The sequence below is a fragment of the Pogona vitticeps genome, chromosome 6 (genome assembly GCF_051106095.1).
Source record: "Pogona vitticeps strain Pit_001003342236 chromosome 6, PviZW2.1, whole genome shotgun sequence".
Classification (NCBI taxonomy): domain Eukaryota; kingdom Metazoa; phylum Chordata; class Lepidosauria; order Squamata; family Agamidae; genus Pogona; species Pogona vitticeps.
The window spans coordinates 63,467,993-63,482,354 of NC_135788.1; the positions used below are offsets into that span (position 1 = coordinate 63,467,993).

The window sequence follows — 14,362 nt, forward strand, 5'->3', positions numbered from 1 at the left end:
TTTCTTTTCTTTTCTGATCCCGCACAATGCTCAGCACTCGTTCCTCCTTTATTCTCTTTCTTGATACATTGCCAAGAATAGGAAAACGCTTGCAAACAGTTCTTGGATGCAGGCTGCTCAGTTTAAAGTCCCACTTTTGTAATAATGTATGTGAATGAAATACCACGAGCCCATTTTCACTGGACCAGAACTATATATAAGCATATTGTGAGCATAATCTATAAATCTCACAAAATATATAGGGCAGATCTGTCAAGTTTATTTCCAGACTCACCCACCCCCTCCCCCTGTACAATTCTGTACCACTTCTGTGATAATATTCAATGGAAATACATACATATATGTTTCTGCACATTTAAAAAATGGGCACATTCAGGGATGCATCTTAAAGGTATACAATTTGGGATGAATTTTAGGAATATACAGTGTTGTTACTGTTTGTGTTTGCTACTGAGTGCACTTCTCTCTTTCATAAAAAATGTTCCATCTAGGAGATGGGGAACTTGGTAAATTGGTGTGTGCATGTTTGTGTGTGTCCCCAAGCCATTCAAAAAACCTCAATGGAGCAGTTTTCTGTGAGATAGCCTCAACTGTCTGTTCCAACATGTGCAACAAAACTAAAACTCTGAAGAATTCTGGTACTTTAAGACTAACAGATCTATTTCAGTCTGAGAGATTGTGGATTGAAGTCTAATTCCTCAGACATGGAAATACCATCCATTTAACAATAGAAAAAGGTACAATATAAACAAAGTGTATATAATAGTTTACACTCTGTGCATGTAAACCACTGGCCTGACTATTATGTTGTGTATGTCTGAGGAAATGGACTATAACCCATTAAAACTCACAAACTGATAAAACTGTTAGTCTTTACAGCACCACAACCTTTTAGGCTTTATTTTTTGATATATATATATACCTGATGAAGCCAGTTTCTCAGATCTCCTTAACTTGTTCCTCACTAATCTCACCTCAGGTATTAATTTACCAGGCCCAGTGCAGACACAATGTTGTCTAATGGCCTTGGAAAGATGTTGCAAAGTTTTAAATTCCTCTAGCTGTGCAGCAGAAGTACAGTGGTGCCCCACATAGCAATGTTAATCCGTTCCAGGAGCACAGAGGTGGGACTCTCTTTGAATCAGAGGCAGGGAACAAAACTTTTTTTAATATTTATTTTTAAACTATTAGGGATAGGGTAGGGCACTTGTTCTTAACCTTGGGTTATTCAGGAGTTTTGGACTGCAACTCCCAGAAGCCTTTACCACCAGCTGTCCTGACTGGGGTTTCTGGGAGTTGCAGTTCAAAAGCATCCAAGTAACAAAGGTTAAGAACCACTGGGGTAGGGAATACAGAAGGTAAAAGGAAGTGGAAGGGATGGAAAAAAGGTTTTGAGAATAGGAGAACACAAAGTATATAGTCATCCAATCTATTCATATTACATATACAAGCATGTAATCTATTCATTTTTCAATAAGAGATCAACTTTCTACTTCTTCTTTTTTTAACTATTTGATTACCCCCTAGCTTTCAACTTATTATAGTTTGAATCTAAGTTATTCCAACACTATCAGGAAACCGAGACCAATTCTAAAATACATCCCCTCTTCCAATTTCCTTTTGTTTTGGGCATACATTCAGCAGGCCTGAAAGAGTATACATTTCAATCATTTCCCATATTTTCTCAATATGCTTCTTTTGTTTCTGTGACTCTATTTTCTTCCATTTTTTTGGGAAGGGGAGGACAGATCCATAACAGTAATCCCGTTTTTAACCTCACATTTTCTGACTGTTGTAGCTAAGTAGTTTACTGGGTAACACTTAATCCCCTTTATATTGCCTGGCATCACACTCAACACACACAGTTCTGGAGTTTCCTTTAGCTGTGGTTCAACCTCTGATGTTTCCTCTTCCATCAAATCTTCGATCTGGCTGAGATGCTCATTTACCTGCTTAAATCCTGTCAATATTGTCATTTGCATAATAACTTGCCATTCTTTATCTAACAAAGTCTCTGACCGTTGATATCTAATTTTTTCAGGGGCCATTTCCATCTTTCCAGTGAGTATGATCTGTATATATAATGCTCTTTAGTTTCCACTGTTTTATCAACAGACCAGACCCATCATCCTCAACCTCCCCTTGGTACTTCCTCTCCCCCTTACCCAGGTATTATAGTATAAAGATCAACTTTTAGTCCAATAAATTAAATTACAGCCATGGCAATATTATCAGGATCATACACAGTCCAGCCAAAACAAAATCCAGGCTAATCGGCAAACACAGGAAATCAGTCTCTCCAATGGATGTTGTTATGATCCGTCAGACCCCTGTCCAGGTTTTGCAAGCTCCTCAGCCTGTTCAGTTATTTGTCTCACTGATGATTTCCAGACTTTTATTTTTACTTCCAGGAGTTTATTCCTCCTTCAAAAGCCCAGCAAGGTTCTGTTGTCAAAGTGCCATTCATCAAACTCCTCAGTCTGTTCAGTTCAGATTGTATCGCTGTTAATTCACAGTCAGTTTTTTTGTTTTTTGTTTTTTTTTAACTTCCAAAAGCTTATTTCTCCTTCTCCAAAAACCCAGCTTGATTTTGCTATCAGAGTCCCACACAATCTAAGGTAAAAAAAACCCAGGGTATATAGCATTTACCAAGTTTTAGTCCCTTAAAGCAGTGGTCCCCAACCTTGGGCCTCCAGATGTTCTTGGACTTCAACTCCCAGAAATCTTGGCCAGCAGAGGTGGTGGTGAAGGCTTCTGGGAGTTGTAGTTCAAGAACATCTGGAGGCCCAAGGTTGGGGATCACTGCCTTAAAGTCTGTCCAGTGTTATTTTCTCTGGGATTTTTTTCCCAAAAAACACCAGATATTTCTGTGTCACTGTTCTCTCAGTTCGACCTTGAGCCAGCTTGCTGTTTAAAAGTCAAGTTTACTTTAATTTTTAAAGGCGTGAGCTGGCAAGCCAGATATGCCGCTGCTATCTCCTTTCGGTCAAATATTTTCACTCTCATTTCTTCTTCATTTTAATGAGGTTTTTCATAAATCAAAGGCTTTCACTTACTTTGTTATTGTATATTTTCACCGTGCTTCTTGTTCTCTTATTCTTGGCAGTGGAGTTCTCCTGGCTGATCTGCCAATATGGCCTCCTGTCTTTGGTCTGTGCTTGTGTGAATTTTCAGAAGGAAGAAAAATTGAGTTGCTGCCCAATCGTCTACCTTCTGGGGCTCACCTGCTTCAGGGAGACCTCTCCTGGTCCCCCCTTCGATTCCCCATTTTCTAGGGGAATCCCAGACCTAGCGGTTCCAGCTTTTTTCTGGGAGCTGTTCCCAGACGCTGCTGGCTGCACCACGACAAAGCTCCTCTGGGAACAAAACATTGATTACTGCTGTTAGTGATTGACAGTCACTTCAGCCCAGAAACCCCCTAAACTAGATGTCTAGCTGGGAATGTCTGTCCTAGGTAAGGCACTCTTTGGAATATGAGGTCCCTTCCTGCTTCTTTGCCCCTTCCAATTCTTTCTCACTGCAGACAGAGTTCTGATGTCCTCTGAAGATGCCGGCCACAGAGACTGGTGAAACATTAGGAAGAAAAACCTTAAGAACACAGCTGAACAGCCCGGAAAACCCACAACAGCCATCAGATCCCATCCATGAAAGCCTTTGAGAATACAAGTTCAGGTCTATTTATGATAATTAGCAGCCTATTTGACTTGATTCCTGTAAATGAAAATCCCATTATTTGTAATAATGTCAACAATGGCTTTGCTACTGCAGCAAAATTATGTCATTGCATACATATACCTTTGGTATGCTATCATTTTAAGGAGGGGAGAGTTAAACTAGATGCCTAGGTGGGAATGTATGTCCTAGGTAAGGCACTCTTTGGAATATGAGGTCCCTTCCTGCTTCTTTGTCTCTTCCACTTCTTTCTCACTGATTTGAATCCAGCAAGGAGTGGCACATGTTAGCTCCTGAAGGTGGTCTCTTCTGCAAGGATGCCTCACCAGAAGTACAAGTGGACTCCTTGAGCTTAAGTTGAACCTACATGCATTTCTATGAATGAAAGTTGTTTGTGAATATGAAACTAAATCTTGTTTTTGATACTATTAAAGACTGTGTAATGTCCTGTTTTCCTTTTGAGCCAACTATTTAACATTGACTGTAACCACCCATGGGGAGGTAGATGCTGTGTATGAGTCCTTCCAAAGAACTCTGCTGTTTTTTTCCAAAACTGTTTAGCTTTAATACAGGGCACAGTCAACAGACTGCTGTCTGCTGGTATGATCCTTGCTCCAAAACACTTGGTGTATGCAAGGCATGGCCAGAGCCTGGGAAAGTCACAATTCCCAGAAACCCCTGGCCTTTAGTTGGGCAATTTTAGGAGTCAGTGTCCAAAAAAACAAAACAAAACACCCATAATTGTTTTAAGTACCATGTTTGGTTAAGGATGAACCAACCAGTCTATTTTTTCTATAACATTTTCTATAACATTTCCATAATTTTTGAAACAAAAATTCATTCCATCCTGTCCCTTCATCATTTGCAAATACTGTTCTCAAAGTCTACATGGAAATTTAAATACATTTCCATCTGTATTGTCAGGTCACTTAAAATTCAAATGCATTTTGGCATGCTGCTGTTTATACCCATTTTGTACAGGAACATGTGCGTAAAATATGCATTTTTATATGAAAACATGCTCCAAGGGATGTGTTTTAATAGATTTTTGGATGAGGGAAAAGTTCAGAGAGTGTGAGAAAAAAATCAAAGTATGAGTGCATTGTGGTTCACTAATTTTTTTTTCATAGCATGAACCAAACAGGCTTCACTCTTTCTCTAATGCTGCACCAAGTTTTCTTTACAGTATATCCAACAGCGAGACTCTCTCCTGTCTTCCTGGCATTGGGATGAAACTACTCCTTATTCACTGCTGACTCTATGAATTAATGACATCCAGAAATAAAACTATTATCAGCCCTGGAAACTAAAGGCTGCAGCCTCACCCTGGACTAACTTTGTACTGTGAGTCTGGGCTGAAAAGGGTTTCAATTTGGCATAATTCAGCTCTTCCTCTTTTTTGTTCCCCCTTTCAGCTGTTCTGCTCACTGATCTCAACCAGCAGTTATTCTAGGAAATCCTGCTACACCAGCAGATCTGACTGAGATCAGCAAGCACAAGGGTGTATGTGATGGCTGTGACCATTTAAATACACTACAGCCAACATATCTTTGAGTCTGAATTGCACTGTCTGTAATTCATAAAGTGACTAGCCTGACTTCTGGCTTGTCACTCTGCTATCTTCTTTTTCTCATTGCTTATGAATTACTTCCTTGACATCTCATTGTTTAGCTTTTTCCTGCTATACAGTTTTCTTTCACCTCCCACCTACTAAAGATACTGCAAGTTAAGGCCCAACTGTGTGGGTTGCTTACATCCTTCTATGTATAGAAGATTGTCCACCCATATTTCCTGAAAATGAGGGGGTTTACCAGAAGAGAACTATGCTGGGCTGCCACATTGCCTGTTAAAGGGCTTCTGACGTGACTTGAACAGACCAGTCCTCTGATGTGAACTTGACCAATGGAACAATTCAAATGTCTGCCTAAGGCCAGGCAGTCCAAGTTTAAAAAGTAGTAATCATGCTCATATGACATATGAGTTTTCACAGAGCTGACTAAAGCTGGTTAGTCAATCCTCTTGAATAATGATGTCATCCATTGTTGTTTCCTTCAAATCATTATCTAATAAAATAGGGGATTATTTCAAGGATATGCCCATAGTGGGCAACGGTGACATCAACAGCAGCTGAGCAAATTGTGGTTTGTCGTGTAGCTGCTGTGATTTCCCCCCATCTTCTTGCTTGAATCATGACTAATAAGATGCTAACAGCATGTGATAAAACAAAGAACCTTTGAACAGAGTTTTTTTTTTGTTTTAAAAATTAGAACCACCATTTAAATTGTTCCACTCAATTTTACAGTCAAATGTGTTCTTCTTTGTGGTCTCTGTGAATGCACACTAATGGGTTAAGTCTGTGCTTGCGCAGAGATCTCCAGAATATTCTAGAGCTTAAAGCTATTAAGGAATGCCCTGCCCCCCCAGCCCACAAGGTCCACCCACCCTCAGAGTTATCTCAGTTCTTTTTTGCCGCCGCCGCATGAGGTCTCCTCTTCGAGCTGCTGCTCTTCTGTCATTTCAGACTCCTAAAAAGAACACAATTTTCGTTAATCTTTGCCTTTCCTTGTGTCTAAACAGTAAGAGACTTTATCCAAAGCCCCGTTCTCCTCCCTAGCCATTTATGGCACCCCCCCTTCAAAAAGTGTGCTAAGTGTCCTAATAAGATTGCTTATCAAACCTGCCTATTTTGCCTGGGGGAATCGCACCAGACCGCTTCCTACTCGATCTGTAAGAGCTTCGGGAAGCAGACACTTAAACTTAGAGAGCGACACCTGCAATCTTGTCTCTGGCAATAGTCCCTCCAGCCCCCTCTGATTATGGAGCCCTTGCCCAGCGCGGAGACTCTAGTTCCTGCTTCACATGTTGTCTCTCCAACCCCTTCCAAGGCATCTCGAGTATCCAAACACAAATCCACCATAAAATCTGCGACCAAAACAGCCCCTGCAGTCAAATCTGCTATGACTTCGACCCATTCTAAATCAAAAAAGAAGAAAAAATCTTCTGACTCACATATTCTACCACCAACGGATTTGCCAGTACAAGACCAACCTACCATCCAAATCTATTCCTCAGAGGATGCACTCACAGTTCCCTCTGCTCAACCTGAGTCTCCCATCCTGGCTCACTTTCCAACTTCGCCTGGTACAGCTGAGGTTATCTTGGTACAGACATCACTGCATTCGAGCTCAATCTCTATCGCTCACTCTGCTTTGCCCAGTGAGCACGACTCTGTACCGCTTCCTCCACCCTCTCCCCCCAGGAAGAGGTTAAGGAAGGATCAACATCATATGGATCAGGATGAGGAGGATGACAGACCCATGACACCTTCTGGGTTGTTTGTCTCCCAAGAGCCATTGAAAAAGCATAGACATGCTAAGAGGGTCAAACTCTACGACTCCCCGGAGTGCTCTGAACCTGTTTACTGACGCTCTCGATACCGAGCACATTGGTACCGTCCGGCCAAGCTCCAGTATTGTCGGAACCAATGTCGTCATAAACATTACTACTATTACGACTCTGACACTTCAGACTCATCTTTTTCCTCATGGTACCATCATCGGTACAGGGACAATCGCTGATGTTCATCTTCCTTGGACTCTGACTCGGTACCATCATCTCTGGTACCGAAGCGCAAGTCTCGTAAACGGCAACCCAACTCACATACCCAGTCGGTACCATCTAAGAAGTCTCGGGCCACGATACCATCCCGACGCTCCCGTTCGTGCTCAGTACAAGAACGCATTCAACCTTCAGATATTACTCTAATCAACTCCAACAACATGTTGCCTCGGTACCACAAGCTACCCATCTGGTACCACAACCCACATCGGTACCGGCTCAACAAACTTCTAAATTGAGGCATGCCACCTCTGTACCGACGCCTCCACAATAAGGTGCCGTCTCTCCAGCACCCTCCATCTGCTCATCCATGTCTAATTCCTCCCATTCCTTCATGGTATAGGACTCTCCTCCCAACCTCCCTACACCTGACTCTGGCTCCAATGCTCATCATCCTCCATCTCCATCCAATGACTTTTCCGCTTACTCACAGCTAATCCTAAGGATTGCCAAAGCCATGGAACTTGATGTCCAACAACCTTCACAGTCCTAGTAAGACAAAGTATACAAGGACATTAACACTCAACAATCTTTACCTCTCAGCATGAGCTTCATTCTCCTTCATGGATTGCTGCCTTGTCGTGGCGAAGGGGCTTGAGTAACTCAGAGAAGCTATGGGCTATGCCATGCAGGGACACCCAAGACGGACAGGACATAGTGGAGAGTTCTGACTAAACGCAATCCACCTGGAGTAGGAAATGGCAAGCCACTCCAGTATCTTTGCCAAGAACGCCCCATGATCAGAAACAAAAGGCTAAAAGATATGACGCTGGAAGATGGGCCCCTCAGGTCGGAAGGCGTCCAACATGCTACTGGGGAAGAGTGGAGGACAAGTACAAGTAGCTCCAGAGCTAATGAAGTGGTTGGGCCAAAGCCGAAAGGACGCTCAGCTGTGGACGTGCCTGGAAGTGAAAGGAAAGTCCAATGCTGTAAAGAAAAATACTGCATAGGAACCTGGAATGTAAGATCTATGAACCTTGGGAAGCTGGAGGTGGTCAAACAGGAGATGGCAAGAATAAACATCGACATCCTGGGCATCAGTGAACTAAAATGGACAGGAATGGGCGAATTCAGCTCAGATGATTATCATATCTACTATTGTGGGCAAGAATCCCGTAGAAGGAATGGAGTAGCCCTCATAGTCAACAAAAGAGTGGGAAAAGCTGTAATGGGATATAATCTCAAAAATGATAGAATGATGTCAATACGAATCCAAGGCAGACCATTCAACATCACAATAATCCAAGTTTATGCACCAACCAGCATTGCTGAGGAGACTGAAATTGAACAATTCTATGAAGATTTACAACACCTTCTAGAACTGACACCAAAGAAAGATGTTCTTCTCATTCTCGGGGACTGGAATGCTAAAGTAGGGAGCCAAGAGATAAAAGGAACAACAGGGAAGTTTGGCCTTGGAGTTCAGAACGAAGCAGGACAAAGGCTAATAGAGTTTTGTCAAGAAAACATGCTGGTCATCACAAACACTCTTTTCCAACAACACAAGAGGCGACTCTACACATGGAAATCACCAGATGGGCAATATCGAAATCAGATTGATTATATTCTCTGCAGCCAAAGATGGAGAAGCTCTATACAGTCAGCGAAAACAAGACCTGGAGCTGACTGCGGTTCTGATCATCAGCTTCTCATAGCAAAATTCAAGCTTAGACTGAAGAGAGTAGGAAAAACCACTGGGCCACTCAGGTATAATCTAAACCAAATCCCCTATGAATACGCAGTGGAAGTAAAGAACAGATTTAAGGAACTAGATTTGGTGGACAGAGTGCCTGAAGAACTTTGGATAGAGGCTCGTAACATTGTCCAGGAGGCAGCAACAAAAACCATCCCAAAGAAAAGGAAATGCAAGAAAGCAAAGTGGCTGTCCAACGAGGCCTTAGAAATAGCAGAGAAGAGAAGGGAAGCAAAATGCAAGGGAGATAGGGAAAGTTACAGAAAATTGAATGCAGACTTCCAGAGAATAGCAAGGAGAGACAAGAGGGCCTTCTTAAATGAACAATGCAAAGAAATAGAGGAAGATAACAGAAAAGGAAAGACCAGAGATCTGTTCAGGAAAATTGGAGATATTAGAGGAACATTTTGCGCAAAGATGAACATGATAAAAGACAAAAATGGGAGGGACCTAACAGAAGCAGAAGATGTCAAGAAGAGGTGGCAAGAATACACAGAGGAATTATACTAGAAAAATTTGGATATCCCGGACAACCCAGACAATGTAGTTGCTGACCTTGAGCCAGACATCCTGGAGAGCGAAGTCAAGTGGGCCTTAGAAAGCCTGGCTAACAACAAGGCCAGTGGAGGTGATGGCATTCCAGTTGAACTATTTAAAATCTTGAAAGATGATGCTGTTAAGGTGCTACATTCAATATGCCAGCAAGTTTGGAAAACTCAACAGTGGCCAGAGGATTGGAAAAGATCAGTCTACATCCCAATCCCAAAGAAAGGCAGTGCCAAAGAATGCTCCAACTACCGTACAATTGCACTCATTTCGCACGCTAGCAAGGTTATGCTCAAAATCCTGCAAGGTAGGCTTCAGCAGTATGTGGGCCGAGAACTCCCAGAAGTACAAGCTGGATTCCGAAGAGGCAGAGGAACTCGAGACCAAATTGCTAATATGGGCTGGATTATGGAGAAAGCCAGAGAGTTCCAGAAAAATATCTACTTCTGCTTCATTGACTATGCAAAAGCCTTTGACTGTGTGGACCACAGCAAACTATGGCAAGTTCTTAAAGAAATGGGAGTGCCTGACCACTTTATCTGTCTCCTGAGAAACCTATATGTGGGACAGGAAGCAACAGTTAGAACTGGTCATGGAACAACTGAGTGGTTCAAAATTGGGAAAGGAGTACGGCAAGGCTGTATATTGTCCCCCAGCTTATTTAACTTATATGCAGAATACATCATGCGGAAGGCTGGACTGGAAGAAACCCAAGCCGGAATTAAGATTGCCGGAAGAAATATCAACAACCTCCGATATGCAGATGATACCACTCTGATGGCAGAAAGTGAGGAGGAATTAAAGAACCTTGTAATGAGAGTGAAAGAGGAGAGTGCAAAAAACGGTCTGAAACTCAACATCAAAAAAACTAAGATCATGGCCACTGGTCCCATCACCTCCTGGGAAATAGAAGGGGAAGATATGGAGGCAGTGTCAAATTTTATCTTCCTGGGCTCCATGATCACTGTAGATGGAGACAGCAGCCCTGAAATTAAAAGACGCCTTCTTCTTGGGAGGAAAGCGATGACAAATCTTGACAGCATCTTGAAAAGCAGAGACATCACCTTGCCGACAAAAGTCCGAATAGTCAAAGCTATGGTTTTTCCTGTCGTGATGTATGGAAGTGAGAGCTGGACCATAAAGAAAGCAGACCGCCGAAGAATTGATGCCTTTGAATTGTGGTGCTGGAGGAGGCTCTTGAGAATCCCCTGGACTGCAAGGAGAACAAACCTATCAATACTAAAGGAAATCAACCCTGAGTGCTCACTGGAAGGACAGATCCTGAAGCTGAGGCTCCAGTACTTTGGCCATCTCATGAGAAGAAAAGAGTCCTTGGAAAAAAACTTTGATGTTAGGAAGGTGTGATGGCAAGAGGAGAAGGGGACGACCGAGGATGAGATGGCTGGACAGTGTCTGCGAAGCAACCAACATGAACCTGACACAACTCCGGGAGGCAGTAGAAGACAGAAGGGCCTGGCGTGCTCTGGTCCATGGGGTCACGAAGAGTCGGACACGACTAAACGACTAAACACACACATGAGCTTCATTCCTTCTCTGCTAGAACTGGCTAAGCAAACCTGGATGAAACCCTCGTCCATACCACAGATGTCTCGCAAGGTGGAGAATTTTTACAGGACACATGGAGATGCAACTGCATTTCTCTTCAAACATCCGCCACCTAATTCTCTCATCCTTGATGCCACCCAAACAAGGACCTGTAATAGGTCCTCCACTACCCTCAACAACAAGGAGGGTAGAAAATCGGACATTGCAGGGCGCAGAGCATACTCCCTGGCATCATTCAATCTGTGGGCTGCAAATTACATAGCAGCAATGGGAGCATACCACCACTACCTTTGGAATAAGTCAGCCTCCGGGGAGTATAAGACTCGAGGTCTAGCTTTCCATTGAGAAGCCATGGCACTAGCGAGGCAGGAAAGAATCACTGCCAGACATATTATTGATTCCTCTTGGTATCAGCTATAGCCTTGCGAAGGTATGTCTGGCTCAGGTCTGCCCAAATTCCTCATGATGTCCGGCTCCAAATTGAAGACTTACCATTCAATGGCTCAGGCCTTTTTGACGATAAAACAGACATCTTCAAAAACCTGCAGAAATTAAAGAAAAAGGCATGATCATATAATACCTTACCATATTACAAGTTGCAGCGTCCCTAATGGTGTCGACCTCACTCATACTACCAACCTAAACCACACTCTGACAAAACCAGGTACTCCACCCAGGCTGCCTCCTCTTACCAACCCAGGACCACTTTTTAGCGTCAGTATCCCAAGCAGTCCTTTCGCTGACCAGACAATAAGCAGAAGAAGAATCTTTGACTCATATCTTTGCCCTCTTCCAGCACAACCTCTCACATGACTTTCTGCCCACCTATCATCATGGCCATTAATCACCACAGACACCTGGGTACTTACCATCATTGTCACAGGCTACACCATCGAGTTAATCTCCATACCACCTCCATGATTCGTTCTAATGCCACCATCCACTGCCTTTCTTCCAGAAATAAAATCCCTTCTGTCAAAAGATGCCATCAGTCTGGTCACTCCTTAAGATCATCAAAGTGGACTTTTTCCCCATTACTTCACAGTCCCGAAACAAGATGGAGGACTAAGACCTATTCTAGATCTCTGATATCTAAATTATTACATCTTTACAAAACATTTCCGTATGGTGACATTGGAGCGAATTCTCCCTATTCTCCAACAAGGCATCTGGTTCACCACCACAGACTTAAGTAATGCATACTTTCATATAACCATTCACCAGGATCATCATAGATTCCTCCAGTTTGCCATAGGAGACCAGGTCCACAAATTCACAGCCTTACCATTTGGCCTCTCCATGGTTCCAAGAGTGCTCACCAAGTGTATGGTGCCTGTGGTGGCCCAGCTTCACACCCTGGGCATCTCAATATACCCTTACATAGACGACTGGCACCACACACTCTTCGACCCCATGGTGGACCCTCAGTGGAAACTTCTCAGGGTCTCCCCCAAACTATCTGCTCAGCTCCGTTGGTGGGACAACCCGGCCAACCTACTCATCGGTCATCCCTTTGCTCCTCTCCAACCATCGATCCAAATAACCATGGATGCGAGCACCACCAGCTGGGGGACACACTGCAACAAGCATTCCATTCATGACACCTGGACTGCCACAGAAGCCTCCTTATACATAAACAACCTGGAGCTTCTAGCCATATTCAAGGCGTGCAGGGCCTTCGAACCACTCATCATAGGCAACGTCATCCAAATAACAATGGACAACACAACAGCATTGTTCTATGTCAACAAGCTGAGAGCCACCCATTTCCCCCAGCTCCTATACCTTGCAGTGCAATTTTGGGAGTTGTACATGGAGTGGCACATCTTTCCAGTGGGCGGTCTACATAGCCACATATGACAATGTCATAGTGGACCAGCTCAGCCACAAGCGGACTCAGACTCATGAGTGGTCCCTTCATCAACCAACCTTTCTACACCTTTGCAACCTCTGGGGACAACCTGAGGTCGACGTCTTCTCCACCCCTCAAAATGCCAAATGCGATCTCTTCTGCTCCAGAATGGGCACTGGCCAAGGATCTCAGGGAGATGGTCTGATGATGGAGTTGTCCGCCCATTTCCTCTACCTCTACCTCTTTCTGCCCACTCTCCTGGTACTCAGAACCATATCCAAGATCATGCGCAAACAAGCAAATGTGATCCTCATCGCCCCGTGGTGGCTGAGGCAGCCATGGTTCACTATCCTGTGCTCCATCAGCACCAACCGCCTCTGTCTGCCCCTTATACCAGACCTTATCACTCAATATCAGGGACGGACCTACCACCCCAACCTCCAAACGTTGCAACTCACCGTGTGGAGGATCAAGCCTCAATAGAAAATATCCTGGCACATTCCCACAAGCCATCCACCACTAAACTGTATTCATACAAGTGGTCTACTTTTCTCCATTTTGCTAAACATTACAATTTACCTACAAAGCCAACTACCCTCAATGCTGTTCTCCAGTTCCTCACACATCTGTTTGGTCAACAACTATCCTTATCAACCATTAAGGTCTATCTCTCTGCCATCATTGCATACCAATCACAAGACTGTGACGCTGCCATGATTTTCAGGCACCCTACGCTCAAATGATTTTTGAGGGGCATAGCTCACATGCGTCCTCCTGCTCCACCGCACACTTCACAATGGTCACTCTCTCTTGTCCTCCACTACCTCTCGAGGCCACCCTTTGAACCTCTTGCCACTGCCTCAGAACACCTACTCTCCCTTAAAACTCTGTTCCTTGTGGCCATCACCTCTGCACGGAGAGCATCTGAACTCGCAGCCCTGAGAATTGACAAGCCATTTCTTCAGTTTCACCCGGACAAAGTTACTTTACTTCCGGACATTTTCTTCTTACCTAAGATAGTTCCTAACTTTCATCTTTCAATTGTACTTCCCACTTTCTTCCTGTCACCCTCATCAGACCTAGAAAGGTCTCTTCACACGTTGGACACTAAGAGAGCCTTGACATTCTATTTATCCCGGACTGCTTCCTTCTGAAGGTCCAAAAGGCTCTTCATTTCCCCCCACCCATCTCACAGAGCATCCCACATCTCCTCTCAGACTTTGTCACGGTGGACGGTATCAACAATTAAGTTGGCATACCGACTCGTCAGAAAACCTTTGCCTGTCAACGTCAAGGCACACTCAGCCAGAGCCACTGCTACCTCTGCAGCTTTCTTGCGTGGCATCCCAATTCCAGATATTTGTAAGGCCGCCACGTGGTCTACACCATGTACCTTCGCTGCACATCACAGATTG

General features: G+C 43.8%; 1 long non-coding RNA gene across 2 annotated transcripts in view; it reads right to left on the reverse strand.

Moving 5' to 3' along the window:
• Positions 1-14,362, reverse strand: part of LOC140708330 (uncharacterized) — a 31,930-nt gene continuing 17,568 nt past the window's right edge. For both annotated transcript variants that reach the window (XR_012088433.2, XR_012088434.2), the window contains exons 2-3: positions 11,588-11,637; positions 1-6,197 (exon numbers count right to left, since the gene is read on the reverse strand). This is a non-coding gene — a long non-coding RNA (uncharacterized LOC140708330). The remainder of the gene's footprint in view (positions 6,198-11,587; positions 11,638-14,362) is intronic.